The sequence below is a fragment of the Camellia sinensis genome, chromosome 1, assembly GCF_055761805.1.
Source record: "Camellia sinensis isolate YWXY chromosome 1, ASM5576180v1, whole genome shotgun sequence".
Taxonomy (NCBI): Eukaryota; Viridiplantae; Streptophyta; class Magnoliopsida; order Ericales; family Theaceae; genus Camellia; species Camellia sinensis.
Genome location: NC_138961.1, coordinates 128,215,904 through 128,239,467, shown reverse-complemented (window position 1 = coordinate 128,239,467; position 23,564 = coordinate 128,215,904). Strand labels below are relative to the sequence as shown.

At 37.7% G+C, this 23,564-nt stretch overlaps 1 non-coding gene and 1 pseudogene across 2 annotated transcripts in view; one reads left to right on the top strand and one right to left on the bottom strand.

Annotated features, from left to right (window-relative positions):
* Window positions 1–5,384: 5,384 nt before the first annotated feature.
* Window positions 5,385–23,564, top strand: part of LOC114255995 (LEAF RUST 10 DISEASE-RESISTANCE LOCUS RECEPTOR-LIKE PROTEIN KINASE-like 2.5) — a 28,423-nt gene continuing 10,243 nt past the window's right edge. The window contains exons 1-2 of the transcript XR_014338596.1: window positions 5,385–6,133; window positions 10,764–10,787. This is a non-coding gene — a transcript (LEAF RUST 10 DISEASE-RESISTANCE LOCUS RECEPTOR-LIKE PROTEIN KINASE-like 2.5). The remainder of the gene's footprint in view (window positions 6,134–10,763; window positions 10,788–23,564) is intronic.
* On the bottom strand, window positions 18,757–20,330 carry LOC145797280 (tetraspanin-2 pseudogene; annotated as a pseudogene). Its single transcript, XR_014338600.1, has one exon. The product of XR_014338600.1 is annotated as a tetraspanin-2 pseudogene (transcript).

The following is a 23,564-nucleotide window of genomic DNA, read 5'->3' as shown; positions in this document are numbered from 1 at the left end:
AGCAACCACGTCTCAACTTTCAGAGGTTCAATTCCACCATAGAATGTTGGCGGTTTCATTTTCATAAATTTCTGTGTCAAATTGATAATGTCAGTATTATCTGCCTCGGCCTGTGCCGGTGGAGGCGGAGGGGGCAAAGGTTGTTGTCTCTGTTGTTGTGTCCAGGCTTCAGTCAATGCTGCTAACATCTGTTCCATTCGGCCCACGCGAGCCTCTGAAGATTCACTTTCACCACTTCCCCTTGCATTCTCCGTCTTACTATACAGACATCAAATGATAATAAACACATGCATAATCTTATTCGTTTCCTTCAATTCATTTGATTCAAATGTACATTCAGTTTTTATATTCAGTTGCATTACTACACACTCACACATGCAGATGGAATGCCCCTAACTCTTACTAGGACATCCTAAGCTCATACGGACCTGTGTATGCGGTAGAACACATGCTTTGATACCACTCTGTCACGACCCAAACCCGCCCCTGTAGGTTTAGCACCGTAATCGGCCAGTAATCCGTGGATTACCAAAGGCCTCTGAACAGATTAGCAAATAATAAGGGGCTGTGGAAGCAATAATACAAAATAGACAAGGTCCAATGAGCTGTGATAACGTACATGGGACAGAACATTTCAAAATTTATTTATATATACATAAACATGCTAGTCCAGATACACAATATTTACAAGGTATTTACAGAATGTACATCCCAAGACCTGACTTTACAAGACTAGCATGAACACAAAAGAAACAGCCATGGCGTTAGGCTTCGTTCGGAACCTCCTCGAGAGGTACAACAGTTGGCTGACAAAAACAAAACAGAAGGCCGTTAACTTTGGCCCTGGTCATGTGCCGGCTCACCTACATACATAATATTAACTGTGAGCGAAAGCCCAGTGTATAATAAAAAAGTAAAGGGTTTCAATGAATGAGTTCGTACAGATTCAGAAATCATAATTTAGTTCATATCAAAATCATAGTTTATCCAGAGCATATACAGACAGAAATCATAAGTTATCATTAAGTTTACGTGATACATCCATTAGCATTAACAGAACAGAACAGAACAGAACGTATACACGTGAGGTTACGAATAACCAGTTCTATAAAGGAACCTCCGGGTCCGGGTAACAGAACAGAACAAAAGCTGAGCCCCCATGACAGGGCCTCCGGTACGGGTAACAGAGTGCAGACAGAAATAAGTTCCATAAAGGAACCTCCGATACCGGGTAACAGCTAACAGATATAACATGATGCTAAGGATGTCACAAATACATATCAGAAATTGAACAATCATTCATTGTACAGAACATATTATTTCGGAAAACAGATCTTGTTTTATCACACAGAAAGTAAATACAGTTTGAACATAACTTTACTAAATTATTACTCACAGTTGGCCTTGAAACAGACAGACGGAGCAGATTGATCACACGATACGTGGCACGCGACCTACAAAACACATAACGGACACACACTTGAAACACACATTCTAATTGCATAAAACTTACGTCGATGGTTCTTAGTGTGTTTCTATCCTTAAATCCTCACTATAGAGTCTTAAACATGGCCGAGGAATGCCTAGGATGGAATGAGAATGCAAAGATGCCTTGGAAAACATTTTTCAAAACTTGCTAAAAACAGGGGTTTCGCTCAAGCGTAGCTTGTCAAAACAGAGGGGTCGCTCTTGCGTAGACTCCTTCGCTCGAGCGGTTTGTAAAAATGCAAAAGTACTGGTTGTTGAAATTTTACGCTCGATGCCCGCTCGATGCTCGCTCGAGCGTGAGACACAGCTCTTCGCTCTAGTGTAGGTCTCGTCGTTCGAGCGTGTGTCTGTGTGCACCAAAAACCTGAGAGCCTGCAATTTACGCTCGAGCCACCATTCCTTCGCTCAAGCGGAGCTCTGAACAAACGATGGTCGCTCGAGCGTGAAATCCTTCGCTCGAGCGAGGAAGCCAAATTCTGGAATTTCCAGATTTGCCTCCCAAGCTCAAACCAAGCATTCAACACCTCAAAACTCGACCTCTTGGGCCCATTCTGGAAAACACTTGTAAACTCATAGTATAAGATGTTTTAAAGATCAATTTGTAAAATCAAAGCCCAAAGGTGAATCAATTAAACGCAATTTCAAAGAAAACTTCAAGAACATAACTTAATCATGACTTCTAATGCTCCAAAACATGATCCAAAGCAAGATTAAGCTCAAGAATAGGATGAATTCATGGACTATACCAAAAATGTGGACATGCATGTAGAAATTCATGAAGAACAACTCCAAAATCCAAGAATATGTGCATGCATGCATGAATTCACTCTCAAATCCAACTCTTTAACCAATTCTAAACTTTAAACTCTAATCTTCCATGAACCATGCAAGAATTAATCTTAAATTCACAATTGAAAGGGAAATCTCCTACCTTAAGTCTTGAATTTCAAGTCTAGGAGCTCAAATGTGCAAAGCCTCTTCGATTCTCCTAAGTTCCAAGCCAATTCTTGATGAACTCTATTTTCTCCTAACTCTCTCTCTCTAGTCGGTTATGGCTTAGGAAGATGAATGAAAATGACATCAACACATAACATGGAAAGTAATGGCCTAGGATTGTCCACTAAGTGGCAAAATGGTAATTAACTTGAACTAATGTAATTGAGCTTATTTAATCCAATTTAATCATACCAAATAAAATTCTAATTAAACATACCATAAAATCACATATATTCTAACGAGTCTAAAACACTAATCAATTTCGGACTCGGGCGATGGTAAGGATTTCAATTCGCAGTTTAAAACATAAAACATAAATATATCATTTTATGGCAAACAGATAAAAACACAGAGATAATGCAATACAGATGCAATTTAATTCCGAATTCCTTCTAAATTACTGTTAGGCATAATTAATCATGGTTTAGCATTAATCGGCAGTCAGGGTTATTACAAGCTCGTAAAACGTAAGGCCCTCAGCTATCAGATCTAAAAATCGATGAGATGCGAATCGGCAATGAGCTCTGTCCTACTCTCTTCCGTGTTTGTCATTATCATATCGACGTCGCCGGCGAGTTTTACGACGTTTCCTTTCGGCACTCTCACATTGCCACTGCAATCGTGAACCACTGCCTCTGTCATTGTCACTGGAAGTACAGTGAGTGTCCGACGGTCTCCGACGATGGTTGAAAGCCTTAAGTGAGGTTAGAGAGAGAGAGGGGTAGATTTGATGAGGTAGATTAGAAGCCTCATCTCCAGCTAATGGAATTGTTCTAGTGCAAATCTACCTTGCTATGACATAAACTACTCTAGATCTAAGCCTTTTTCTATACAATTTCAACTCTTATTAGTCTCTCTTTCATAGTGTATGTATTCGATCCTCATCCCTAATCATTTTCCTCTTTGTTTGGTTTCAATGTTCTTATGCAGATTGATTCACTCACTGGTTTTTGTTATTTTATTTTGTATGTGTAGGGGAGCAAGAGTAAGAATGTACGAAGCATTGATTTGCTAAGCTCTTCACCTTTCAATCTCAATCTGACTCTGGTGTCATCCAGCAAACTGACAATCTTATCACACACCTTCTCAAGCCCACCACAACCAACTTAGATCTACACTCTAGATCTGTAGATATGCTTCTTCCTTTTCTTTTTTTCTTTTTTTAAAAATATTTTAGTGTGACAAACTCAGAACTCTCAGCCATAGCTAAGATGGTGGTTGTTGTTGATTATTTGTTGTTGGATTTGACTCCAAATGCCTCTTTTTTTTTTTAGTAGTTGATTATTTTATTGTTGTTGTTGTTGTTGTTGTTGAATTATTGTTTGATGAGACCCTAACTTTCTTTGCCGCCACCTTCAAGCCGCCAGCTAGCGTCATTTCTATCTCCCTTTCTCTTTCTCTCTCTCTTCTCTTCTCTTCTCTTGTTTTGTGTTCAATAGATAAGTTAAAAATAAGAAAAATAGGTTTGCACAAATAAAACAATTTATCTGCATCATGTATATATATAAATTTATCTTCTTTTTATTTGTTTTGAATAGATAAAAAGATTAAATAGATAAACAGGTAGAGAAAGAAACAGATAAAGACGGAAAAGAGAAGTAGAGAAAGGAATAGATAAGGAGAGAAAGTTTGAAAATAGTGTGAATTTGAGCACATAGAAAAAATAGGTAATAAAGTTCAACAGATAAGTTAATTCAACGGATAGAAAAATATTTGAACAGATAGTAAAAAAAAGTCAACAGATAAATTAAGGTATAAAATTGAAAATAAAATGTTGCTCAAAACAAAAAAAAATATTTCTCACCAAACTATTTTACAAAAGGGTGGACCTCTTACCAACAAAAAAATATCCACTGGACCTAAAATCTTATACCCTCCTTAGATTGGACTATTTAACAATTATCTCAAAAAGAAAAGGGTAGGTTAGTCTGTGCCAAAATGCATCTATAATTTTTTCAGGTTTCTATGATAGTGGTGATATTTAGTATCATTTAGTTGTTTGGTAATAGCTTTTTGATTTAAAAAAAGCAAAAAAAAAAAAAAAAAGGCTAAATAAGTTAATAAGATAAAATATCACATTTAAACTATAATCATTTCACTTTTTCTATTACAAAAATTAAAAAAACAAAAAAAATCAAATCAAACAAACTTTTAATTCCAAGTTAAAATAGTCAAAAAAATTAAAAAATTAACTAAAAAAGTCAATTGCCAAACGGCAATTTAATGGATTATTAAAAAAAACCCTTCAACAAAAGGCATAATTAATATGAAAAATTCTAAACATGTAAAAAATTTAATAATAATGATGTGACAATATCATTATTATAAATAAATCCATCTTCAATGATGTTTTGTTTTAAAATAAAAGGTCCACAATGAATCATATTATTATGTATCAATTTTTTATTTTTATAACATTGCTAATATTTGACTAAAAAAATCAGGGTCCAGTAACTGTTTATCTGGACATAATATTTCTTATATGATGGAGTATTGAATTTCAAGAGAATGTGATAAAAATGAAAGACTAAAAGAGAGATTTACTGTTAATTGCAAAATCGGTAGGATTACCAATCTCTCATCTTAATGTTGAGTCAATCCAAATATAAAATATAATATACATATATTTTATAAGAATTAATAATACTAAGGTCAAGTTTGGTATACATAAGATAATTTATCTTTTTATCTTTTTTTCATCACATCACTTCTCCACTTTTCTGTATTTCTTTTCGTAAAAAACTAAAAAATATACTTATTTAAGCCCCTAAAACTGTCTTAAAAATACTAATCAATCTGATCTAATTGAGACGGCACAATCAAACTTGGCCTAATTGTCATTGAACACGTGTGATTTATATAATTTGATGTCTGTATACTGTATACTCATAAGTGGAACCTCTCTCTCTCTCTCTCTCTGTGTCTGAGAGTCTCTCCATGTTTGGGGGAAAGATTCTCTTGGCAGGGTACACAACCCTTGTTGTTCTTGTCCTGTTTTCTGTAAATTGCTATGCTTGGAAAATTCCCCACCACTGTGACCCTTCTTCGTGTGGAAATAATGATAAGATCACCCCTCCCTTTAGATTGAAAGGCGATCCAAAAAACTGCGGAGACGAGAAGTATGAATTGGAGTGCGAGAATAATCGCACAGTATTACACGCATTCTCTGGAAAATACTACGTGGAGGAGATCAACTACGACAACTATACAATCAGAGTTGTGGATGTGGGCATACACAAGGACGATTGCTCTCTTCCTCTTCACTCTTTGACCTATGACGACACCTTTCAATATCCGTATCGTTTGGGGTACGCATATGATAGACCTCTAGTAGTAGTGTTCATGAATTGTGAGAACCCAGTGAAGTCTCCCCACTACATAGAAAATATTTGTAGCAAAGGAGCAGGAAATTCTTCGGGGTCTGTAAAAGGGCAATATTTGTACGTTGTGGTGGGTGAGTTGAAGGTGTCAGATGTGGCGGATTTGTGTACGGTGGAGATGATGGTTCCGATTGCACAGCCGCCGTTGTTGATGAGTGGTGAAAATGGTGGGAACATTTCCATTTCCTTCTTGGACGTCCACAATGCCATGGCTAATGGATTTGAGCTTTACTACGATTTCTGTCCACCGAATTGGACGTCCTTCCAATGTACGTAAGATTTTTTTTCCCTTAATACTGCAAATCCTGAATTCTAATTCAATTTCTTCATTCGCTAATAATATGAACAAATAAAAATATTCCTTTTTTTTTTTTTTCTTCTTTTTTTCATTGTAAAATAGGCAAATATTTCTCTAAATAGCTTCAGGACCATCATCTTTCATATAACGTGTTAGTGTATGATTAGCTTTAGCATGCTAGTGTATGATTATGTCTGTTAGTGTATAGCTAGTGTATGATTATGTCTGTTAGTGTATAGCTTTAGCTTTATATTTTATAATGTACAATGCATCACACTTTCGGTGGGCATCCAATGCTCAAATTCTCTCTATAAAAGAGAGTGCATTCCCTTGTAAGAAATATTCAATACAATATTCAATACACAATTCTTTCTTTATACATAAAGTTAATATGGTATCAGAGCTAAGTTAAGAACCTCATAATTTCGCTTCACCGGCGGGCGGCAGCTTTGTCTTGGCCGCCCGCTGGACCTCAACCCCTTTTCGGAGCTATTCTACAACAGGAGGTCGTGTTTCATCGGCCGAAATGATCCATACCAACAACATCATAGCAACTCTCGTCATGATCGTCACGATCTGGACGGCTTTGATCCTCTCTGTCTTCTCTTCTGCAACAACAGTAGTTGGATTTCCATAACGCCGCAACCATCGACGCCACCGCCGCCACCGAAGCCCGCCTCTCCGCCATCCTTCGCAGCAATGGCGTACGGGACTTTTCCTTCAAGCGAGTCCCCTTCGATTACTACGATTTTAGTGTCGAAGCCCGACGAGACATACTCGGTGGCTATTCCATCGATCATCTCTGCAAAAGCATTGTCCTGGTCAACGACTTGTCCAGCAGATCACAGTTGCTGGAGCTTTCTCACACACATCACACTGGATCTTCATCTTCCTTTTCCCTCATTTTGATTCTCTTCACTTCTCTCTCTATTTTCAGCAATCTTTGCAGTAAAGGTTTTCAAGATTTAGGAGATACCCACATGGAGGAAGATGACAAAACAACCTCTAACACTAACCCAGAAAGTATTTTTGTAATCTGTGGTCTTTTTTTTTTTTTTTTCTTTCCCAAGAACATCTTGGAAAACTCTGTCAAGACAAAGAAGTGATACTGATTATTCCTTACCTCCTTCTTTTATTTTGTCCTCCACTTTACACCTCACATGCCTCATGCCTCTCCATTCTCTCCGCTCTCTGCACTCTCAGTCCTTTTATTATTATTATCATTCTTATTATTATTATAAACCCACTCCGTATCCATGACCCAACCCATGTGCTCTTTTTCCTCTTTTCCTCTATCTTTTGACCTATCCTTCCACCACCTCCCTCTTTTTCTAAAAACAAAAAAAAAAAAAAAAAAAAAAACAAACAAACAAGCTCAGTTGGTGAGTCCCTTTTCACTCCTCAGAAACCACCTTTGCTTTTTCATATCTTTCTTTTATTTCATTCTACACAAAAACCAAAACAACCACAAAAAAAAAAAAAAAACAAAAAACAAAAAACAAAAAAAAGAAGCACAAAACACAAAACACAAATATTCCAAACACCATTCCTGGATTTCACAAAACCGTGGACCCCGAAACCACGTGAACCACTTTCCTTCTTTCCCCACTCTTTCGTTTTGATTTCAAATATATTCTTATTATTTCTTTCTTTATTTTTCTTTCACATTATTTTTAATCTTTTTCAAAATCCATTCAGGATCCACCCCGCTCCCCGTTCTACACAAAAAAAAAAAAAAAAAACCTTTCTACCAACTTTTTTTTTTCACCATCTCCACTTTGTGTTGAGCCGTTTTGCTCCACTTTCTCAATCCCTTTGTTTCAACCTCAAATAGGTTTTTATCTTCACACCTATTTGAGTTTGAGGGGGGGGGTTATGCATATATCATGGTGAGCATGGTTATACACCATGGGAACCACTCAAGCCACCTCATGGCGCACTCCCTAAGTCGCCCCTCTTGGTGCACCACCACAAGCTTCTACATCGGTCCGGCATGACCCCGTAAACTGTCCCGACATCGGTCCGACATGACCCCGTAAACTGTCCCGACATTGATTCCGGTCAGCTTCTACAACGGTCCGACATGACCCCGTAAACTGTCCCGACATTGATTCCGGTTAGCTCCTACAACAGTCTGACACGACCATACAGTGTCTTCTATCCTATTTTCCTGTTTTGTTACTCTCTCCAAACTCAAGTTGGCTAGTACCTATCCTCCTTGAGTTTGAGGGGGGCTGTTAGTGTATGATTAGCTTTAGCATGCTAGTGTATGATTATGTCTGTTAGTGTATAGCTAGTGTATGATTATGTCTGTTAGTGTATAGCTTTAGCTTTATATTTTATAATGTACAATGCATCACACTTTCGGTGGGCATCCAATGCTCAAATTCTCTCTATAAAAGAGAGTGCATTCCCTTGTAAGAAATATTCAATACAATATTCAATACACAATTCTTTCTTTATACATAAAGTTAATATAACGTAAAATCTAACAAACCAGGATCAATTTCTTCATTAGCCTCAAGTGAAAACTTAATATTTGAAAGTTATGTTTGGTTCCAATCACTTTAGTTTCTTAAAGTTTCTTATCTCCTTTTGTCAAGTGTCTATTTTTCCAATTAAAAAAAAAAAAATAGATAAAAGGAAGAAGTGAGACATGAACCCTTAGACCTAATGTTTGATGAAGAAAATTCTTACCAATAGACTAATACGCAACATATAATAAGAAATTTATTTTTATTTTATTTATTTGAATTGCACAAGTATTACATGTGCTAACTGTTAGTATAATAGATGGGCAATTCTATTTCCACACACTAAACCCTTTCATTGCACATCTCTTTACAAGGCACACACTTAATGATTTTCAAATATCAAATTTTGCTTAGTAGACATCCTTCCTTGTAAAAAATACCTCTAACTCCTTCAAACCTAACCTAACCTAACCCTAGCTACCACTCACCACCACCATGAACCACGGTGAACTCCGGCCACCATCGCGAGCCTCCTATCTCACCTCCACTGCTACTACCATCTCCGGTGGCTCTTCTCAACCCTCCCCCACGACCCTCTTCGCACCTCCGCTCCTACTCAATCCTCTTCGATACCCTCCCTGCGACACTTGTCGCTCGTAACTCCTTCACCTGCAACACACCAATCCTACCCACACTCTAGCGACCACGATATAGAGAGATTCACAAAGAGAGAGATCACACGACTAAGGTTTTGAATTAAAGAGTGATAGCCAGCGACTAGGGTTTCGTAGAGAGAGAAGTTGCGACTATATTTTTGACAGAATGAAGAGTGGTGGTTGCCAGGGTACCAGAGAGAGGCTGCAGATTGAGTTTGAAATGGTAGGAAACTCATGGCAATGTGGATTTCATGAAGACAAAGTTGCAGCAATGGTGGTTCATGGTGGTGGCAGCTAGGGTTAGGTTTAGAAGGAAGTTAGGATTTTGGTAAAGAACATAAGGACATTTTGGTAATTTTATTTTAGGATAAAATTGTAATAAAATAAAATATCATTAAATGTGTGAACAAAGAAAAAATGGGACGTGAAAATAGAAGCACCCATAATATGTGCATACTGTTGTATATGTTTGTGGTGAATAAATTGACAAAATCATCCTTCTTTGTTATTGCCTTTAAATCAAGATAGATGGATGGTTTGAATTGGACCAATTTAAAAGTTTTTAAGATTCAAACTGTAATTTGAATAAATGAAAACAATGGTGTCTTATTTGTAACAATAATCAAAGCTTGGGGTTTGTTTTATAATTTGTCAATAATTTTCTAATTCCACCCTGTTTCATTATTATAATATGTGGGGCATGACGTTTAATTCATTAATTTTTAAAAATGTCCTAAAGTAATTGTTGAAATTACAATTTAGCAAAATCTCTTGAAAAAATCATCTCTATTAGTTTGTCATTCTTCTTGTCAAATTGTATTATTGTCAAATGTTATGACACATTTAGCACAAGTTTTTGACAAATACTAAAAATTCGTAAAATTCTTTCTTTTTACATCTTTCATAATACACTTACAAAATAATATTTATATTTGTTATTTTATAAGAAAATATAATCTACGATAATTCCACTATTAAAAAAACCTTTCCAAGATAAGACATATAGCTATGTAACATGTTAAAATTAATTTTAGCATTGAGGGTAAATTACACTGACCTCCCTTGATGTTTGATAAAAATACAGTAAATCTCACAGTTTTAATATAATTACACTGATTTAAATAAGGTTAACTGAACCAAAACTAATGCAATAGTGTGAAAATATAAAAATAAATAACATAAAACATAAATTTTTATGTAAAATAGAAGACAATGTTATTTTTTTCATCTATATAGCTAACAAATTATTAACGAAAATGAAATTCAGTGTTACATAAATTAAAATTTTAAAAAAAAATAAATATAATTTTATTAAAATTATGAAATTTTTTATATTTTCCGTAAATCTGACGAGAGATCGGTTAATTTACCCTAACAGTAATTATTAAAGATGTTTTAAGATACATATCACTGCCAAGAGTAATGCTTTTTGTTGGCTGACATAATTTCTTTTCCCTTTAAAATAATGCAGGCCTCATGTGGAAGATCGCTTTCTGTAAGTATTCTTCTGTCATCCATTCATATCAGAAACGTTAGGGTTTGGTTTGCTTAAATGAATTGGAATATGCTGATGATTTTATTAAAATCATTATTGATATGTTTTGAGTTGAATAAAATAGTAATGAGAAATATTACAAATAGAATCATTTTATATCATTTTAAAGGAATTGTCATTTCATAAAAAACCTTGGGAAAATTAGTTATCATTGGACATAAAAAAAAAGAGAAGAGAATACACAAACATGGAGGGGTGCAACTTTTTATTTGCACCTCATCACAAAATCACTTGCACCCTCTATGTCTTTGTATTTTTTTTTTTTTTTTGCTCCACTGTTAAGTAATTCCCCCAAATGATTCTATTTAGAATGCCGGAGGGAGTGGCTAAGGATTTTGAAAGAATCCAAGCAGCTTTTTTATGGGGTGGCTCAGATCTCAAAAGGAAGGTTCAGCTAGTCAAATGGGAGGAGGTTACCAAAGGTATTGCTAAAGGAGGGTTGGGCGTTAGGAAGGTTAGAGTTGCAAATGCCTGTTTGTTACTGAAGTGGTGGTGGAGGTTTGCTTGTGAGTCAAAAGCCCTGTGGAGAAAAGTAATCTGCAGTAAATACAACATTGAGGAGTGCTGCTGGTTGCCGAATTCTGGTGATAGCTGGAGGCAGTCAAAATTATGGCGAGATATTACCTCATTGGCCTCTCTCTACCCTTCTATGTTGGAGTGTTTTCTTAATAATTCAAAGTGCAGGTGGGAGATGGATGTAGGGTAAGATTTTGGGAGGATATGTGGTGTGATGGCCACTGTTTGAGAGTTGAATTTCCTAGGCTGTTTAGAGTGTCAAAGGAAAAGAAATGAGCTCTTAGATTTTTTGTTGATCTAAAGGCATCCTCAGGGGAGTGAAACTTATTATTTAGAAGAGAGTTGTTTGAATGGGAAAGAGTTGAGTTGCTGAGATTGGTTTCTGTTATCTCATTTGGTCCCTTAATTAGGATGGAGAGTGTTGATTATCCAAAGTGGACAGCCACATCATCAGGTCTCTTTTCAGTAGCTTCGCTGTATAGGCACTGTTCAGGTGGTGTTGGAAATCAACTGGGTGCTTCTAGAATGTTGTGGAATAAGGTTTTACCCCCTAAAGTCCAGTTTTTTGGCTGGCTCGCTTGGAAACATAAGGTTAAGACCTCTATGTTCCTTCAGAAAATAGGGTTCCTCCCTAGAGGAACTTCTATCCTGTGTTGCTTTTGTAAGCATGATGAGGAGTCGGTGTTACATGTGCTCTGCCATTTTGTGTGGAAGGTATGGTCGTCCTTGTTAGAATGGTGGGGTCTATATTGGGCAATGCCTGGCACAGTTGATTGTTTGTTACAGTGGTGGGAGGGTGGTAAGTTTAAGAAGAGAGAGAAGGTGATTTGGAGATGTGTCCCTCTTGTAACCCTTTGGTCTCTTTGGAAGCAAAGAAATGACTGTGTATTCAATAATGCAGTAGCTGATGTAGAGATTCTCTCTGATCTAATTAAGTATAGAGTGGCACTTTGGCTTAGAACAGCTTCTAGGGAGTGCCAGTATCCTATTCATGACTTTGTTTTCAATCTCCATCAGATTAGAAGGTGTGTCAGTAGGGATTAATCTATTCTATTGGTTCCCTTGCTGTGATGTGTTGGGCTGCTGTGTTGCGAAGGGTTCCTTTGCTAGTAGCTGGGTTATTTTTCTGCAGATTGGCTATGTTCTGCTGGGTTGTTTCTGCTTTGAAAGTTGGTTGCTGGTAGCATGCAGGGTGGAGTTCTTGGTTGGCAGGGGTGTATTGTCTTTGGTTAATCCTATAGGATGGCATGCGAAGGGTTCTTTTGCTAGTAGCTGGGTTGTTTTTCTGCAGATTGGCCATGTTCTGCTGGGTTGGTCTGTGAAGCTGGTTGCAAGGAGCTGCAATGAATTTGAGATGTATGGGTCTAGATGGCTGCTGGTTGCAGCCTGGTCTGAGACTGGGGAGTGGTGGATGGCTGCTGTGTTCTGCAGAAGGGGTATGGTGTTTGTATGACATCTCCTGGCTGCTCTAAGGTCTGCTGCGGATCTGTGGTAGCACAATCCTTGGCTGCTGTGATCCTTATGCTCTAGTCTTGCATTAGCCTGTCTCTCTGGATTCCGGTTTTGTTGATCTGAGGCTGCAGAGTTTGGCTTCTCTAGTATTCCATCTCAGTGGCTGCAAAGCATCATAGGTTTTAGCTGTTCTGTTTTCTTCTGGTTGTCCTTCTCTTTGGGTGTCTTTGGTTGGTTCCTCACCAATCCTAAGTCGAGTGCTAGCATATGATTGCGCTTTCTATGCGGTGCCAACCTAGTTGGGATCGTTAAGTTTAGCTATGATGCTCTCTGCACTTCCCTGCTTTGTTGATGTAATTTTGCATGTATTATGCCTCTTTCATCAATAAAGTTTTATTTTGTTGATAAAAAAAAAGTAATTCCCCCAAAAAACTCAAGGAATCACCATTTCATACAATTCTCTCTAATCCCAATGAACCACATAGAGTATTAGTTTTTTTTTTAGGGTAAATTACAACAGTACCACTACACCACTGAATTTTCCTCTGCCCGAATTACCCAATGAATATCTTACATGTAGGATATTCATTTTTACCCAGTCGATTCATTCGAGCAATTTCTATAGAGGAAAATTCAGTAGATCAAACATTTTTGAAATTACAAACACTTCATAAGATTTGCTTAAAGTATAGAATATTCCTACAGTTTTGAAATTACAAATATCTCATTATCAAAAAAATTTATTTAGCATAAATAATAGAAAAAATAAAATTTCTAACTACTCTTCTATACAACAATAAAATTACTAAAATCGTTAATTAAAATATATTTTTTTATTAAAAACTACTAATTGATTTAATGATTTATTAATAAAAAGAATCACTCGTTAGGAATTAGAATTTGAAAGAGGGGAATGTAATTTTCAAACCCACATAAAATAATTCACATTTTAAGCAAATCTCAAAAAGTGTTAACCTATTTTTTTTCGCCTTAACCAACCTTTAAGATAGAGTTCTTTATACAAATACCAAAGCAAGCCTTAAGTCTAATCAAATAGGGTTGGCTACATGAATCTTTCTTCTCTACTCTACTCTATCAAAAGCCATTTTGTTAGCCAAACTAAGGAGATTCATATTTCTATTTACTACACTAGTCCACGTTAATCTAGGTTTGTCCTTTCCCTAATACTTCCATCTACCGTCGCTGTATCGCAAATCTTCATTACTACCTTTGTTGGTCTCTGTTTATAACCGAACAATTTCAATCTATTCTCTCTCAGTTTATCTTCTATCGCTGTTACTCCTACTCATTCATAAACATACTCATTTCTAATTTTGTCTTTTCTAGTGTTGCCACACATCCATCTTAGCATCCTCATCTTAGTCACACTCATCTTATTTACATGTTGTTTCTTAGTTTTTCAACATTTTATCACATACAACATTGCTGGTCTAATAGCCGTTCTATAAAACTTTCCTTCTAATCTAATGGGTACTTTTTTATCGCACAGTACCGCCGATGCACTTCTCCACTTAAGCCATTTGATGGACCACATCTGCTCCAATCTCTCCTGCTGTTTTGGTAATCGATCATAAATAACGAAAAAATTCACTTTTAGGTAGTTCTTGGTTCTTATCTTCACTTCTCCTCTGTTTTCATTGTTACTATTACTAAAATTGCACTCCATGTACTCTGTCTTAGTTCTGCTTATCCTAAATACTTTAGATTCAAGTGCGTCTCTCCAAGTCTCCAACTTAGTATTATCTCATTTTCTAGTCTCATCCACTAACATGATATCATTTGCAAAAAGCATACACCATGGCACATCATTCTGAATATTTTTCGTCAACTCATCCATAACTAAAGCAAAAAGATAAGGACTTAAGGTTGATCCTTGGTGTAACTCCACAATAATTGAAAATTCATTTGCCTCTCCAACAGTCGATCGAATAGTAGTCACCACATCTTCATATATGTCCCTAATCACATCAATGTGGCCTTTTGTCACATCTTTCTTCTCTAACACCCACTAGATTATATCCCAAAGCATCCTATCATATGCTTTCTCAAGATCAATAAAAACCATATGAATATCTCTTTTCTTCTTTCTATACTTCTCTATTACTCTTCTCAAAAGATATATCATTTCCATTGTTGACCTATCAGACATAAATCTAAATTGATTCTTTAACACCTCTGTTATATCTCATAATTGGCATTCCATTAATCTCCTACACTTTCATTATATGACACATTAGCTTAATTCCTATGTAGTTGTTGCAATTTTGGACATCTCCTTTATTCTTATAGATTGGCACTAAAATACTCGTCATCCACTCTAGCATTTTTCTAGTCAACAAAATCTTACTAAATAATCTAGTCAGTCAAGCAACCCCCTTCTTACCCAAACATTTCCAAGCTTCAATAAGGATATTATCGAGTCCAATAGCCTTATTTGATTTCATCTTCTTAAGTACAATCTCCACTTCAAAGTTCCTAATCCTGTGATAGAACATATAGTCTTGATTTTCCTTATAACTGGTTACTTCCTCCCCTTTTGACCTTTCTCCATGTTCCTCATTTAATTTCTCAACATAGTTCTTCCACCTCTCTTTAATCTCTTCATCCTTTACCAACACCTTAGACTCCTCACTCTTGATGTATGTAACATGATTAAAATATCTTGTTTTCCTCTCTCTAACCTTAGCAAGTTTGCATATTCTCTTCTCTCCCTACTTGCTATCAAGTCTAGTGTATAGGTCATCATAGACTTTTAATTTAGCCTCTCTCACTACTTTTTAGATCTCCTTATTAGCCAATCTGTAGCTCTTAAGATTTTCTTTAGTTCTATCATTCTGCCACTTTTTAAAGCACTCTTTTTTCGTCTTTACTATCGCTTGAACGTCATCGCTCCACCCGAAGGTGTCCTTAGAGTTGGGTCCCTTTCTTTTTGACTCTCCAAGGACTTCCCTTGAAATTCTCCTCATATAATTGGTCATCGAGTTCCACATAATGTTAGCATCATTTTCCAAATCTGAAGTACCTTCTTTATCCATTCTATTCTTAAATATTTATAATTTATCCCCTTTAGATCCCACCATCTTATCTTAGAGCGCCCACTATCTTTCATAGCTTGGTGGTTCCCTTTAAAGCATAAATCCAGTACCAAAATCCTATGTTGGAATAAGCTCCCCTCCATATTTCATCTATCCATAGCTTTCCAAATTCTTCTTGTTGGCTCTAATCCTGTTGGCTATTTTGACACTTCAAAGCATAAAAATGTAATTGTCGCGTGCCAACAATGATTTGAAAAGTCCTTATAGAATTTATAAGCCAATTTAATTTACTTGTTAGGCGATTGTGATTAGGTTCTTTTAGCCTCAATCAAGAGACTTTACAGGTTGTATTTTAGTAAGAACCAATGCAATATAACTTGAATTCTAAATAGAATGGAAGGGAGAGACTGAACAGAAAATGTAATTGATTAATTGAATAATGCAATTACAAAATGCTACCTTTAGTATGGAAAACTTCAAATACAAGAGTTACTGTAATCTACTTCTATAAAAAGTAGTGCAATGCTGAAATTTAAGATAAATGAAATGACAAAGACGTAGAGTTTGGATTTATTCGGGGGACCTTTTCATCTTTGCTTTCATCTATTTATAATCTTCTCTTGGCCAACGAAGTAGTTGAGCCACTTTTCTTTACCATAATCTCCTTTTTTGTAGCTATTTCATAGGGTCACTTCTTCTCTTTATGCGTGCAAAACCACTAATAACTGTCATCTTGATAAATTCTTTCCCTTGTGCTCTTCACTTGTTGAATAACTACCTTTCAGCTGCCTAAACTCACATCTGCTACTCACATGAGTTGCTTCGAAGGTGGGTTTTGTTAATGACTTGGGCATCTACATAATTACCCTTGCTTGCCAAGTGTTACCTTTTAACATGATGATTTAATTATGGCGCTAACATTACCCTCCGCACTAATGTAAGCAATATGGATTACACTAGTGGTTCTAACTTCTGGTGCTTCGTTTTCTCCACGACCTCCACTTCCTCAAGTTTGGCTACCATTATCAATGTTCTCTCCCACCATGATCTTTTGGCTTGCACTTTTGAATTTATGTATTTAAGAGCAAATAATCGTAGAGACTTAGAATCATCAACCTTCGATTATCGATCTTTGCCTAAAACATTTATCTTCAGTGGCTTTGAACTATTGCTGGTCTTGGTCAAATGTCTGATAAGGTTAAGGATGATGTAGGATTTTGCAATGCTAATGCAACTATTCCTTTTAACTATCCAGCATCTCCAAAGTTGGGTTCGCGTCTCAAGGTTGTTCATTTTGGCTCTCATTCTCCTATCCTTCAACCATAACATTATACTATCCAAACACAAACTGCTCCTTTTTTTCCCTCTTACTTTTCAATCCTCTTCTTTGGGATGGGACGCCCTTACTTCTTCTTCCTCAACCAGCATTGCTACTGGTTGGGACACTTTGAGAGTCATGTTTATTAAAAATACTGTATTATTGATTGTTGTATTTGATGTGTGTTATTGATATTACAAGGATTCCTATTATATAGAAGAGGATTTGGGTAGTAGGTGAGGAGTAGGTGAGGGTAAATTGGTGGTAGGTGTAGTAGGTGTGGTAGTAGGTGGTGGTAGGTGTAGGTAAATTCTAACAGCCCCCCGCAAACTCAAGGAGGATAGAAACTAACCAACTTGAGTTTGAAGAGAGGAACAAAATAAGAAAATACAGAAAAAAAAGGATAGGAGACACTGTATGGTTGTGTCAGACCGTTGGTGAAGACACTGTATGGTGGTGTCATAACGTTGTAGAGGACACTGTATGGTGGTGTCATAACGTGGTAGAAGACAGTTTATGGGGCCATGTCGGACCGTTGTAGAAGACAGTTTATGGGGTCATGTCGGACCGTTGTAGCAGACAATGTTGTGACAGTTGTTGTGACAGTTTACGGAGTCTTGCTGGACCCTTGTAGAAACTAACCGGAATCAATGTCGGGACAGTTTACAGAGTCTTGTCGGACCCTTGTAGAAACTAACCGGAATCTATGTCGGGACAGTTTACAGAGTCTTGTCGGACCCTTGTAGAAACTAACCGGAATCTATGTCGGGACAGTTGACAGAGTCTTGTCGGACCCATAAAGGAGCTAACCGGAATCAATGTCGGGACAGTTTACAGAGTCTTGTCGGACCCTTGTAAAAGGTGCACCCTCAAAAGGTGTGCCCAATTTTGTCAAAAGGCGTGCCATCAAAAGGCGTGCCCAATTCATCAAAAGGCGTGCCATCAAAAGGCGTGCCATCAAAAGACGTGTCCACTTTATCAAAAGATGTGCCATGAAAAGGCGTGCCAGTTTGTCGGGCGGCAAGAGGCGCGCGATGCGCGTGGCTGCCTTGGCGATATAACCAAGACGAAGGCAGAGGCTTAGGCAGAGAAAAACTGAGAGAAACCTCTGAAAAATCCTTCGTGTTGCTGAGAAAGAGAGTTCCTTGTGCTGAGAGAGATTTCTGAGAGAGATTCTGTATAACACTCTGTTGCCTAGAAAATGGCTTCATCATCTTCCCGCGGGCTGCTCACCCTCTTTCCCGACCTCAACGAGTCAACGAGAGAGAGAACTGGTGCGGTGGCACTGGAACCTCAACCAAGCGCCCCGGAGTTTGCTCCGTTGAACTTTCCGATGCGGTCGGTGGAGCAAAGAATGGCAGGGCAGTCGGATGTGGAGGCCAATCAGTATACTTTGAAGGCATGTGTGGAAAGCATGACGGCGGTCACAAACCTGTCGAACCGGCTGCAGAGTAGGACAAATGAGGTGCAGCATTTAAACTCCCAGCTGGCTCTGCTCCAACGCATGTATAAGGATGCGCGAGCAGAGATAAGCGTGCTAAAGGCGGAAAATAAGGAGCTGAAGCGGAAGGCCACCGTGATGTTCCGTTTTGGAGGTCCGCCATATGCTGCAGTGGAGGAGCAGGGAGTAGTGATCATGCCCAGTGGAGTGGGAAACACGGAGGCAGCACCGTCAAGGACTGTCCAAGACGGAGGCAAGAAGAAGAGACCGGCTGCAGAGTAGAGAAGAAAAATCCCACTGTGCCGAGTTGTGTTGGTTTGTTTGTTTGTTTGTTTTTTTTTTTTTTTTTTTTTTTTTGGTGTAAAATGGTGATCGGGGTGAGCCCCGACATGAATAAGTTGGTGTGCAGTTCTTCTTCCTCTTATGTTTTTTTTTTTTTGTTTTTTTTTTTTTTTTTTTGTTTTTTGTGTAATGAAAAAAAAAAAAATAATAAATAAATAAAATAAAGAAAGAAGAAAGAAGAAATGTGTGTGTTGTGTGTCACTTTTATTCTTTAAAAGCATGCTGTGTCCCCTCGAGAAAGAGAAGAGGATGATGGTCTGTGCAAGATATTAAAATAAACATAGAGAGAGATATATATATATATATATATATATAAAGATATTAAAATAAGAGAAAGTGGAGTGGGGTTGGAATAAATTAAGAAAAAAGATGGAGATGATTAAAAGGGAGCATGGGGGAGAGAAAAAGGGACCAGAGAGAGAGGTAGTGGGGTGATAAAAAAGTGCATGTGGGAGACCAAGGGAAGTGAGTGTATGGTGTGTATCTGGGTGTATTTGGGAATAAGATCAAACCCAACCCTGTTTGTATCGGCGGAAGAGATCCTCTGTTTGGGCGTTCTTGAACGCACTGCAAGCAATGAGATAAACCCAGATTAGAACAACAACTGCAATAATCAAGATCACATTAACTCTCCTCCATTCTTTTCTGAGGTTCCCAAGCAGACCAGCTTTGCAAGAATCATAACTATAGCACAATTGGCTCTGGTCATTGTTCCAGATAGAGCAATCCGGATCCGAGAGTGTGTTAACCGGGTTAATCCACATTGTTGGGTTCACATACTGGTACCCACAGATTGTTGGAGGCTTGCAACATCCTGACTGAAGAGGAGAGATACTACGAGACGCGAAGAACTGGTCAGCAGAGATATACTCCCGATCGAGCTTAGCACAAAAATTGGACTCAGCGAGACAAGCCCTAATTTTCCCCCAATTGTCCGAATTGGTGATGTGATTTCTGAGCCAGGCCGAGAATCCGCCGAGACGGTACTCGCGGAAAGCACGGCCATCGACAGAGTAAGAGCCGTCGGGATGAGTGACGACGAAGGCGAGGACGAGGATGATGAGGAGGGCCCCGATGAGAACCGCCATACAGATGAGGTAGAAGGCGAGGAGGCATTCTTTGTTCCAGTAGGAGCCTACGAAGCCGGTGAGGGAGACTAGAAGGATGGAGATGCCGAGGAAGACGAGTGGCCATCGGATCCAGTGGATGCACTCGTTGTCTGGCTTGGAGGCGAGCCAGACTCCCGAGGCGATTATTGGGATGGAGGAGAGGAAGGCTATGAAGTTCAGGACTGACGTTATGTTGTTGCTCACTGCCATGGTTATGGTGGTTTAGAGAGAGAAAGTGCAGACTGGTGAGGAAGCACATGCAGAGTGATCAAGGTATGTGTAGAAAATTCCCGCGGGCAGCGAAGGCAAAGTTGCCGGCCGGCTGCCCGCCGGTGAGAAAGAAAATACAGACCTAAATCTTATTGCTCTGATACCATATTAAAAATACTGTATTATTGATTGTTGTATTTGATGTGTGTTATTGATATTACAAGGATTCCTATTATATAGAAGAGGATTTGGGTAGTAGGTGAGGAGTAGGTGAGGGTAAATTGGTGGTAGGTGTGGTAGTAGGTGGTGGTAGGTGTAGGTAAATTCTAACAATGTTCAACACCTTTCATTCGTTTCAAGATTCATCATCATCTCTTGGAACGGGTTGATCCTTGCACTATCCCTTCTACTAGCCAAAGCAAGGTTGTGTATCCCTATAAACCCCAGATTATTAGTGAATAGGAAGCAGAAGAGGACTTACCAAAGGATACTATTGAACGACTTGCCCTAATCAAACCTCTGCATGCAGTCTTTCCTGTCTCATCTCCTATTATTTCTCAAACCTCTACCCCAATAATTCCTTCACTTGTTGATACCTTGAGCCAAACTGAACCTTTTAATTATTTTTCACTTGATTCCCTGGTTCCAAGAAAAGTGGAAAACATCCTTCTATCAGAGGCTGCTATGGTTGAGACTTCTCAATCAAAAATCTTACCAAGTTCCATACCTTCTAACAGCACTCCTGTACCTCAAGCATAGGATCAAACAACAATGGAGGAGAGCATAAAACCTCAAACTAGCACCAGTGAAGCTATGGAAATGTCAGGGTCTGAGTTCATGGCATTTGAGCAAGAGCTTCAACAAATCATGGCAGCTACACCTGTTCCTTTATTATTGTCTGTTGAAACTAACCCTCTCATACTGGCAGACTTTTTCTTCAGCCATTTTATTCCTAATAATGCCCCATCCCCTCAACACTTGAGTATTAAGGTGGAACACTTCTCAAGACTTCTCTTGCTAGCTTTAAAGAATTCAATCTTCAAACGAGGGTTTAATTTATGCTGCTAGTCCTTGTTTCACCATAAATTCCCTATGCATAATGTACTGTTGAAGGCCATGATCTCCTTAGAGTTTTATTCTCAGTTGCAAGAGTTGGCTTTGAATTCTCAACAACAACTTACACATTATCAAACTCTTGTCAGCACTACTCAAGCCAAAGTTATTTCTCTCATATCTGAATATGTAAATGCATCTACCCAGCAAAAGGCGCTTCTTATGAAGAAAAATGCCTTAGAGAAAGAGCTAGCAGAGGTCAATGTAGCATTTGCCACATCCTATGAGACAATATAGGCCTCTAGCACCAATCTAGGGCTCCTTGGAACTGATATGTATAAGGCACTTGAGCTACTTCCTTCTTTTGATAGTAGGAATATGATTGTACAAGAACAACTCAAGCAATGCACTTCCTTTTGAACCCAACTATGGCCTCTGTAAAATCTTCATCTAGTTAATGAAAATTTTACTTTTAGCAATTTTAGTCTTTGTTATGCTTGCTTTGTGCTTATCCTTTGTTAAGATTTGATTCTTTATCACATGAGGTTTCCCAAACAGTTGGAAAATATAATTTCAAAAATTCGCCATTGATTTTTCTCTAATGTATAAAACCATTAAGATTCCTTAAATAATAAGTCTCATTTGGAAGTACTTTATGAATCTAAAATGGTCTTTTCTAATTAGGTGATCATTTACCAAATTTGTGATTTTTAAGGCCAAGAGGTAATATAGTTTTCCATACTAGGTCTCCCTCATCGAAGCTTTAATTATATACCCTCTTGTGATAGCATCTTATATCTTTTTACTTTTGGATTAGGATTTTGTTCAAAGCCAAAATTTTGGCTTCATCAAGATCTTCTAATTTCATGCACATGTTTTGACAATAAAGATCCTTGTCAAAACAATCTTGTGCTTTAACTATTAAAATTTTAACATTAATCTCTGTTGGGAGCACAACATCATGTCTATATACAAAGGCTAATGGATTAACCCTAGTGCTAGACCTTTTAGAGGTTCTGTATGCCCACAAGGCTTCTAAGAGTATATTATGACACTCTCTGGGATTGTCTTCTACTATCTTCTGAATTCCATTTTTGATTGTCTTGTTTGATGGCTCAGTTTGTCCATTAGACTGAGTGTAATAAGGGGTTGCTTTAAATATGCTTATACCAAGTTCTCCAGCAAAAGCCTTCACTAAACCACACTCGAATATTGTTCCATTATCAATAGTAATAGTTTGGGGAATGCCAAACTTATACATTAGATCTTTAATGAAGTTGATTACCTCAGTTTGATCTATGGATTTATATGGCTTTGCTTTGACCCACTTAATAAAATAATCTGTGGCCACTAGCATGACGCAATGATGCTTCAAAAATGGAGAATGAATCTTTCCAATCATATCCATTGCCCAATCTCTAAAAGGCCAAGGCTTGATCACTGAATGCATTTTATCTACTAGCACATGTCTTATTATCCTATGTTTTTGGCATGCTTGACAACCTTTTGCATACTCAATACAATCTTTGAGTATACTTGGGTAATAGTACAAATGTCTTCTTAGTAACCATCTCATTTTGACTCCTGACTGGTGAACTCCACAAATACCCTCATGAACCTCAACCATTACTATTCTAGCCTCCTTAAGCCCCAAACATTCTAGTAATAGTCCATCTGCTCCTCTTTTGTAAAGGTTGTTATCATATAAGATGAAATTTACTAACCTTCGTTTGACAGCTCAACTTGCCTCTGCATCTAGACTTGTCAAATACTGGATAACTGGATGTCTCCAATCATTTTCTAGTACATCAATTGAATAAGCTTCTACTACTATCCCTCTGTCTTCTAAGGACAAGTGCCTGTATCCAGTTCAAGTTCATCTCGCTTCTTGTAATTCGATGCTATTTGAGCCACTTCATTAGCTTGTTCGTTCATAAATCTAGGCATGTGTGATATCATCATGTCCTTGAAATGAAAACTTAAGTATAAAGCTGCTACATAATAAGGTAATAGACCATGGTTTTAGCATTTAAAAATACCATTTAACTGATTTACAACCAACTAGGAATCCCCAAATATCTCCAATGTTTCAGCTTTTAAGCCTACTAAAAGTTCTAACTTCGTAACCAAAGCTTCATACTCAATTTGGTAATTAGAACAATTTGGCTTATCTATTCTAAAACCATGCTTGGTTTGTACTCCTGTTGGAGAATCAATTAA